The sequence below is a fragment of the Mytilus californianus genome, unplaced genomic scaffold, assembly GCF_021869535.1.
Source record: "Mytilus californianus isolate M0D057914Y unplaced genomic scaffold, xbMytCali1.0.p SCAF_12, whole genome shotgun sequence".
NCBI classification, from domain to species: Eukaryota; Metazoa; Mollusca; class Bivalvia; order Mytilida; family Mytilidae; genus Mytilus; species Mytilus californianus.
In genome coordinates, this window is record NW_026262604.1 from 59,837,193 (window position 1) to 59,844,533 (window position 7,341).

Genomic DNA, 7,341 nt, shown 5'->3' on the forward strand with positions numbered 1-7,341 from the left:
CCCAAGTCACCCTTAGGATTACGGTTTAATGTGTAGACTCATTTATATAATAAGAGGGTTATAGCCAAATTGTATGTTCTCGTTGGCTTTCGTCATGGGTTAAATTGTATACGACCACAAAAGTTTGCTGTTGAATAATATTATGATGCTGTCGTTCGCATCGTCTGTGGACACTTCCAATACTGCGTGATAACTTTATTTTTCAAAATGGCAATAATGGCAGTGATTAACTAGCACTTGTATAATTACAATTCCCACATAACACAGATGGCAGATTGATATAGTCAGCGGCAATGTTATGGCATACCCTCAGCATCAGAGGTGACCGACTTAACAGTTCAAAATGGTCGAATGTTTCCAATGGGAAGTTCGTTGCATCACCGGACGTATACAGAATCATGTATGATGACGATAATGATCCAGTAGTTAAACTGATGAGCCGTAGACTGACATGTATATCGTGATTAATCAACTGAAAGATTGATTGTTTGATTGATTGTTGGTTGCATAACGTCCAGTGGCAAATATGTCATGCATGTTCAGGACGAGAAAAAAATTACAATAAATACAATAGGCAGGTCCGGTAATAGAGGTCAAATGGGTTGCAGGTCGAGAAAATTTGGACTGCCGCGGAAAAATGAGGGTATATTGGATAGGGACAAAAATTAAGCCTTGCAACAGGCCACCTACGGACCCCCTCAAAGAGTTGTTGCAAGGGTTCTTAACGTGCAGAGAGCGTGAAACTCTCTCTACACGAGGCATCGGATTTATGTCCCCATTCTGACCGGACGTGGCTGCGTACTTGATACATCCCGCACAGCCAAACGGACGCCCCACTTTGGCAAAGGTTTTACTGCCGGTCGGAAGAAGACCTGTAGTGACCATATTTCTATCCCCCAGTCACCCTTGGGGACTTCAAGTGAAAGACTAAATAATGGTAGGCAGACAGATAGAGAAACACCGACACCAAAGCGTTAAACTAGCAAGTCAATAACAGGACCACCAAAAACAAAGCGTAAAAGTAGCAAGTCAGAAACTAGAACACCAACACCAAAGAGTAACGGTAGCAAGTCAAAAACGGGAGCACCGCAAAACATTGACTAGTCACCACAATAATTCCACGACAACAATGACACTCTAGACCATTACGTTCTACAAGTGATAAGACATTGATTGATTGATTGATTGATTGTTGGTTGCTTAACGTCCAGTGGCAAATATTTCATGCATATTCAGGACGAGAACAAATTAACAATAAATACAATAGGTAGGTTCTGTAATAGGGGCGTCCGGGATTGAAGTCGGAGAAATTTAGACTGCCACGGGAAATGAGGGTATATTGGATAGGGACAGAAATTTAGCCTTGCAACAGGTCACCTACGGACCCCTCAAAGAGTTGTTGCAAGGGTTCTTAACGTGCAAAGAGCGTGGCACTCTCTTTACACGAGGCATCGGATTTAACGTCCCCATTCTGACCGGACGTGGCTGCAAATTTGTACATCCCGCACAGCCAAACGGACGCCCCACTTTAGCAAGGGTTTTACTGCCGGTCGGAGGAAGACCAATGGTGACCATACTTCTATTCCCCAGTCACCCTTGGGGGTAATAAGACATTGACTAGTCACTACAATAATGACACTCTAGACCATTATGTTATTAGTGATATATATTGCACAATTCTTTACAGGTTGGTACTGGGTTTTTCGAACACTTATGATATGCATCATTTTCGTGTATGTATGCACATTTATTTGTTACACGTTACTGTTACGTCTCTCCTGTCCTGTTTATTTTAATACTGGTTGGGGTAAACCCCTCTTTAATACGGGTAACCCTGATTCTGTAACAACCTTTAATTTAAAAATAATGCCTTAAAAGCACATCTACTGTTATTCACTTAAATCTGTTGCAAGTTTTAATTTCTGTCCCTATCCAATCAACCCTCATTTTCCCGTGACAGTCCAAATTTTCCCGACCTGCAACCCAGTTGACCTATTTTACCTATTGTATATTGTTAATTTGTTCTCGTCCTCAACATGCATGCAATATTTGCCACTGGACGATAAGCAACCAACCAACAATCAATCCATCATAAAAATATATGGAGCAACAATATTTAATTGACCAAAGACCAACCCAATTTGTATACAGATAATCTTGACATTTTTCTATTCATGCGAGATCAATTTTGATACTGATCTTAAAGTGAAATGCATGATTATGTCTGAGGGATTCTATTTCCTGATTTCCATGTACATTGTATAATAAGTTAATTAATAAACGCATCAAATCCAGTATAATATAACTTTACTCTTGGTTTGTCAAGTATAAATACTAACATATTTTAAGTTTCTGCACAATGTATGGACTATCTCTATATTTCTTGAGCCCCCAAGGGTGACTGGGGAATAGAAGTATGGTCACCATTGGTCTTCCTCCGACCGGCAGTAAAACCCTTGCAAAATTGGGGCGTCCGTTTGGCTGTGCGGGATGTATGAATTTGCAGCCACGTCCGGTCAGAATGGGGAAGTTTAATCCGATGTTTCGTGTGAAGAAAGTGCCACGCTTTTAGCACGTTAAGAACCCTTGCTACAACTCTTTGAGGGGTCCGTAGGTGACCTGTTGCAAGGCTAAATTTCTGTCCCTATCCACTATACCCTCATTTCCCGTGGCAGTCTAAATTTCTCCAACCTCAATACCGGACGCCTCTATTACAGAACCTACCTATTGTATTTATTGTTAATTTGTTCTCGTCCTAAATGTGCATGAAATATTTGCCACTGGACGTTAAGCAACCAACAATCAATCAATCATATATTTCTTGACGCAATAATTTTATATCTGTAAGTTCTTTACAGTGCGTAACAAAACTCCTCTATTTGAAGTGACAAAGCCATATGGAAATTCCTGACAAGAGTTTGTCAGACAACCTCTTAGAACAACTGGACCGAAAGGCAAACTTCACGACAAATAATATTCATCTGTTGTGATCACTAGCAATTTTGTAACAATTTCTAACAGACACCTAAACCAAAATTGGTCGGACTAGTCGTCTTTTATTGAAACCTGGTAAACAAAAGATGTACCCAGATCATTATTTGTAGATATTTGGTGTGCACCTTAAAGACAACTATCCACCTCAGTCGAAATGAAATGGATGTAGTATGTTTAGGACTTAAGCCCCTCCGTTTTAGAACGTTTGAATATATTGTGTCAAAGATATTACAAACGGTTCTCTATTTGATCGTATTGACAAGTAAGCCGCTTTCTTCGAACCCTGGTATTCCACTGTATGAAAACTAAAATCTTTATGAGGAGAATAATAGCAACCAAGTGTGTAAGGACCCGGTATTACAACAGAATAAATGATCTCTAATTTCCTGATGATACACCAAATTTCACTTTTTTTATTTTGATTTTCTCAATATTATGTCGTCCTGAACATACATGAAATATTTGCCCCTGGACGGTTAATCATCCAACATGCAATCATTGTAGTGGCTTTACTTTAACTTTTGTTTCCTGCATTTATAGATATCTACAATAATTGTAAAATATGTCTTATCTAGACAATTCAACTATTCTATATGAGTCACTCATGAATCGCAAAGTTAAAAATAATTACGAATTAGAAAAATATCTCCTACTGGACCTTAACAAAAATGTTATTTCTAAAATGGTAAAAATAAGAATTAGTAATAGCAAATTACTAATAGAAGTTGGTAGATATACTAGAACACCTTTAGAACAGAGAATTTGTCCACTTTTCAAGGATGGAATTGAAGATGAATTCCATTTCCTCATTAAATATAAAGCGTTAGAATTTAATAGAAATATACTCTTTTGTAATTTAAGTGACATAGTTCCATCTTTTGTTAATATGTCTGAACAAGATAAATTTAGTTTCATTTTGAAAAGTAATGATACTGACATTTGTACTGTATGTGTAACTGGAATAAGCGATATGTGATCATACTTGCCAACCTCTGACAATGAGAAATCATGTCATGACATGACATGACATGTCAAAAAGCGTGTGAAAACGCGTGACGTCGATGCGGACTAGTTAAAATGAACAAATTGTGACTTGGATGGACAGTTGTCTCATTAGCACTCATACCATACCTTCTTTTATCTTTAATACAATGTTTTTAATATAAAAAGAAACAACATTCTACTGTAAACTTTTTTTATATTCAATGGTGGCCTGTTTTGCTGCTTTCAGCACATCACAACTGGGCTGATACTCATAGCAACTGTCAGTTTCATTAAATTTGCATGACAACAGTGCACATAATGTGTCATTGTTCAGCTCAGATCTAAATTCTGTATATATCTTTTTGATTATCGAAAAGGCTCTTTCACAATCAGCATTACTGTTTGGTAAAACAAAAAATGCTTTAGCAAGCTTTGAGAGTGTGTTAAAACGTTTTTTATCATTGAAGATGTCATCAACTTCTGCCATTTCTCCCTAGAATGATGATATGTCCAGGTCAAAGGTGGGAAGATCATCAGGAGATAACAGCTGGTACTCTGTAAACTTGTCTAGAAGTTCTGATGTATTTTCACACCCTATGGCCTGCGGAAACCTGTTAGCCAGCTTTGTAACTGAAAAAGAAAGAAAAAATTTGAATACCATTGAATACTCTATCAAATATCTAGTTGTCCTCTCACACATGTAGTTATGATTGCAAATGATAGATAATGTTTAAGATGCATAATTCTTTGTAAATAATTTACAGAAAAAAATCACCAGAGTCAGATACTATCTTGGTTTTTATCCTAGGGTTTATAAAAGCAATGTCCTGCAAGGTGGTGTCTGAGAAGGGTAACTTATCAGCCATCTTGGATACTAACAGTATGATTCGAACATTCATTTAAAGCAAACATAATGTTGTTAAGAACTGTTGTAGTATTAAAGCTTATTGTAATAGCTTGAAGTGATAATATAGGATGAATAACACCTCCACGCAATGTAGATATAAAATATGTGTTTCTTATCATTGAGAAAACATATCTCTATATTTGTTTTTTGTTTACTTTTGTATTTGTATTTTGTAAATGTCAGCTGGTATCATTCCTGTATTGGAATTTACACCAATAAAATTATTTGATTTGATTTGAATCTATAAAAGAAACGAAACACGCGTCTTGTGTACGAGATATTTCATAGGGTTTTTTTTTTAAGTACTAACACCGACAAAATTATATTACTTCTGTGCGCGGTAGTTGATTTCTTAATGTCCTTGTGGCCGTGGAGCCTTGTTTTAAAACGTAAATTGTGCAACGTCATGGGACTTTCAACCTGGTTAATTTAAAAATATAGTATTTACACTTTTTGAACTTTAAATATTGATGTTACCTTATAAATTTGTCATTAAGAAACTTTTAAATCCCAAACTGTTATATTTCCCTTGAATTTAGCCATGCTTTTTATTAGAGGAGTTCCGAAAATTATTATCTCTCTAGATTTTTCAATTGGGTGCGTTCGGAGATCTTTCTCTGTGCGTTTTCTAAATCGAGGCATAACAAGTTTTTAATAGTAAATTTCATTGGTTTAACTTATGTGTTGATATTTCTTATTGGGTTTATAAATTTAGATATAGTTTCTATAATTAGAACTTAATTAGTATATAAGGCCCACATATTCTTAATATCATTGCTTTTTATGCAAGAGCCACTTGTCTGTAACAGACTCTTAAGGTAGGTGCCTATTAAATTAGGACTGTTTTCTACTAGCCAGCGTTAGTCTTCGACTATTAGCAACTTGGCTGATGCGTTAGTTACGACTTACAATTTTGGCTTGTTGTAAGACAAAACTTTGGCAAAACTTTTCAAACTGTTAAGCTTCCACGTCTGGTTTTTCCTTTCCCAAATTTAATTAAGTAGCCTGTTTATTTTATAAAACAAGTTTAGGTAACTAGTGTTAAGTAAGTAGGAAATTAAGGTTTTTCAATATTATTTTGGAAAAGGGGAGATAACTTTGCCCAATTTTCATTACACTGTGCTTTATAGGTGAAGTGTTGATTTGATGTATATTTATATTAAATTCTGACATGTAGATTTGTCGTTATAACATCATTAAACTATGTGAACTTGATTGTCTTTATTTAAATGAGCTACCAAGAGGAGTCAAAGACTCAGGATCGAACTACAACAGAACCTAGAGCTTAGATATACCCTGTTTTAGAGGTTTAGTCATTAACATGACACCGTTCATATTATTTTGGTTGTTTTAGTCATTGTCAATAATTCTGGTTGTTCCTTTTTGGTTTTTGGTGGTTTGAATCTTCCAATATATTATTTAGGTTGATCTCCTTGAACAATCATACCGTACTTAAACAAGACATCAACATTTACAAATAAACAATTCAGAAATTACATGAAAAACAAGACAGGATAACTAGCTCCGGTTACATTTTGGTGGCAGCGGTGGGATAAAGTATGTACTTTTCATATCTGAATTAGTTTGAGGATTAGAATAAAAATAAGAATATTTGATATGTTTTTATAAGGGTGTAATTTATGCATAGCAGATTTTAATTTATGTTGTTATACAAGCATTAGTGAAGGATAGAGCAATGTATTGACATATATGTTGAGACTAGTTATATCATAAAATATATGTAATGTATTTTTATATGTTCGCTTCGTAGACCTATTTAAAAGGCTGTTTTTATTTATTAACTAACAGAGGAGTTCATATTGTTTTCACATAATAGTCACATTTTTCCAGTTACTCATTGAAAGAGTTTATCAAACGTTGATAGGAAATTGTGCGTATGGATTTTTAAAGTTTCACATATTATACCTAAGAAAAAGGCTGTCACACATTTGTTTTATTCATTTACTATTTACATAATGTATTTTTGTTGACAATGTAGCATTATTACTCTTATGTGTGTACATGAGTACCTTATATATTAACTGTTCATTTATCTTAACAAATTATTTTTAATATGTATTATATTACAGTATGGCAGAAGAAAGACCTGTGTTTAAAAAGGGATATAATTGTCCAGTAGCAACATGTGGACGGGGTCCATTTAATGGATTCCGTCAGTACCAGAGACACTGGCATAGCAAACATGTTCGCGATATAAAAGAATTTAGTTGTGTTGGTTGTAATGAATCATTTCCACGCAGGCACCATGTCAAGGAGCATTTAATGAACTTTCATCATTTTTCATCACGTCATGCCATCCTCATCCTGCCATCCCTACAGTCTAAAATCACCGTAAATTTTAACTATGTAAACCCAGGGAAATGTTTACCGCCGCTATGGGAGGACAGTAGGAACATAGAGGTAGCTATGGTTCAAGAAGAGGAGGAGGCGTATGT

At 35.5% G+C, this 7,341-nt stretch overlaps 1 long non-coding RNA gene across 1 annotated transcript; it reads right to left on the reverse strand.

The window, feature by feature from the left end:
- Positions 1–4,172: 4,172 nt before the first annotated feature.
- LOC127722125 (uncharacterized) lies at positions 4,173–4,985 on the reverse strand. Its single transcript, XR_007991660.1, has 2 exons — positions 4,754–4,985; positions 4,173–4,608 (listed from the first exon to the last, which is right to left on the reverse strand). It is a non-coding gene; the product is annotated as an uncharacterized LOC127722125 (long non-coding RNA).
- Positions 4,986–7,341: the final 2,356 nt, after the last annotated feature.